Raw genomic sequence first — 2,500 nt, 5'->3', positions numbered from 1 at the left:
ACACCCACACCTAGCCCTTGGATGAAGTAGGGCAGCAGCTAATGGGTCAAGTTTTGATACTGGTTCCTCAAAACAGCTTTTTTACTCTATGGGACATTTATGGAATTTCTTCCATCGGCAAGAGTACCTTTGTTTCTCAACTTTAATGATTTTTTAGTCTCTCGATACTAACTAATTAGTTAGGGGAGGTGCTTACTTTTTTAGTTAAGGATCCAAAGAAACAGGTCTGGGGTATCACAAGATGAAAGCGGAATGCCTGAAGCATAGAGAAGTGAAGTACAGTATGAATAAGGAATGGTGGCACACTGGCGAATGCAAACTCTCAGCTGATAGGGAAGAGGGGGGCGGCTAGCTAGGGCTTACCTCTGACTCCCTTTTACTCCAGCATCTCAAATAATACTATAAAATATGTGCTTGCAATAAACAGAAGCTAAAGGAAGAAAAGCAATAAAACTAATTCACTTGCTTCTTGGGATCGATAAATGGCTTTTTTTCATTTGGGACTGCCCTCTTCCAAGAGTTCATCCACGAAAGGAATGGGATATTTTTATTAATGGTAAGGCTATTTAGTTTCCTGTAGTCTATACACAATCGCCAACTCCCACCCATCCTACCTACAGGTACAGGACTTGAAAAGGGCAAAGGGCTTGAGCTTGGCCTAATCACAGCAGCTGCTAGCATTTCATCGACCAACTTTTCAATGGCTGCCTTTTGATCGTGCGAGTATCTATACGGCCTGAGATTAATCGGCTCAGCTCCCTCCAGAAGAGGTATTACATGATCATGGGTCTGGTGGTAACTCTTTTGGCTCATTGAAAATGTCAGAGTCTCGGGTAAGTAACTTATTCATACTGTTAGGTATTCTGGTTTCTTTGCTGGTGGCATTCACTGGAAAAGCTTGCACGAGCATACAAATCTCTCCTTGTTGTAACTGCACCCTTCCTCTTTCTACTGACCTCCTTGTCTGATCCTGAATTCCCTTTCAAACTACTTTCTTGCCTTCCTTGACCAATGTTATGGATGGTGCACTGGTTGATAAAATAATTGGCCCTTCCTTCTTATAGCAACAAAATCAAATCTCCCCCTCATACGAACCTACCTCCATGACTTTCATGTCAAACTGAAACTCCTTCCCTTGCATTACCCATAGCATGCCATCACATTTGTGCTCACAATACATCTTAGCGCCATTTGCTACTGTGATTTCCATAGGTTTATACGGAGTTGAGTCGTAACCAGCCCGCTTCACAATCTTTGGGGTCTACAAAACAGTGCGTGCTGCCACTATCAACCAAGGCAATCACTGGCACTCCGTTTACCTGGTATCTCTGTCCATAGTCGTCTCCTATTTTGGAAGACTTAGACTTGCGACACAGCAGCAATATTATTCAAATAACATGTCATTCAAACGCAGCGCGCCTTGTTAATTGCTCGTCACGTAAGTGAATTTACGAATAGGGAGCCCAGGTGCCCAACAAGTGAACTATTTCCTCCTCCAGGATTGTTGCTTTCCTTCTATAGCCTCACGTATGAAAAACGTGTGCCTTATAGAGGGCTAGGCCACAAATACATAGCATAGATAACAAGGGTTTCGCCAAAGTAGACGCTCAAGCGAAACATTCCACTTATCGAAGAAGGGATACAGGTATTTCAAGTTCAAGAAGTAGGCATTGATCCCAAAGAATGTAGTGAAAATCTAGGCTAGGAGGAATGCGTCAGAGCCGAGGTCAGGCAAAAGGTTGCTGGATCTTTATGTTGGCCGGAAGTTATTTCTTTTCAATGAGGTTCAATGTTCTCTAGATTGCTTAGAAGTAGCCTGCCTTACTCGAGCCAACTAGGATCAGAAGGTGTTGATAGGGCTAGACTTTCTCTCATGGGCGTGACCATATTAAATAAAGGGTCTTTTCATCGCTTTGGCCTGGAGCCGAGTAAGTAAGGACTTTGCCAGGTTTGAACTCCAAAGTCATTTACGCCCAGTATTTCCTTTGATTCTTATAGCCTTCGTGTCAAGGAGCGATGCGAGCGGTCCAATTGCACATCAATAGCAGCTGCTTTTATCTCCGCATTCACTAAACGAAATGCTGAACCCATGTTGGTAATTCCCTCTGTGCTCTACTGTCTTGAACTATTTTCTTTAGTTGACATGGAGGCTTTAGTGCCACGTTCAAGCTAAAAGCTGTGAAAGCAAGTCAAGCAGTGCCAGATGATGATAAAATAGCGGCGCATCCTTCTTTTGAAAAGTGACCAAACGGGACTTTTCAGCATAGTATCAGATGCCTTATTTTGTTAGTTAGGATCTCCTTCTCACTCCAAAGTATGGTTGGTGTATACTCGGCCTTTCCCACTGTAGTTTGGAGCTCACCCTTTATTTACACCGACCCAATCTACAATCAACAAAATGTAATTTTATAAGAAAGAAATCAAGCGAAAGCTAACTGTCAGCTATAAATAAATGCTTTTGCTTTCTATCCAGCAGCTGATGCTTTATGTAGTAAAGAAG

The sequence above is a fragment of the mitochondrial genome of Triticum aestivum (assembly GCF_018294505.1).
Source record: "Triticum aestivum cultivar Chinese Yumai mitochondrion, complete genome".
Classification (NCBI taxonomy): domain Eukaryota; kingdom Viridiplantae; phylum Streptophyta; class Magnoliopsida; order Poales; family Poaceae; genus Triticum; species Triticum aestivum.
The sequence above is the reverse complement of the archived record's forward strand: the minus strand, read 5'-3'. Positions refer to the sequence as shown.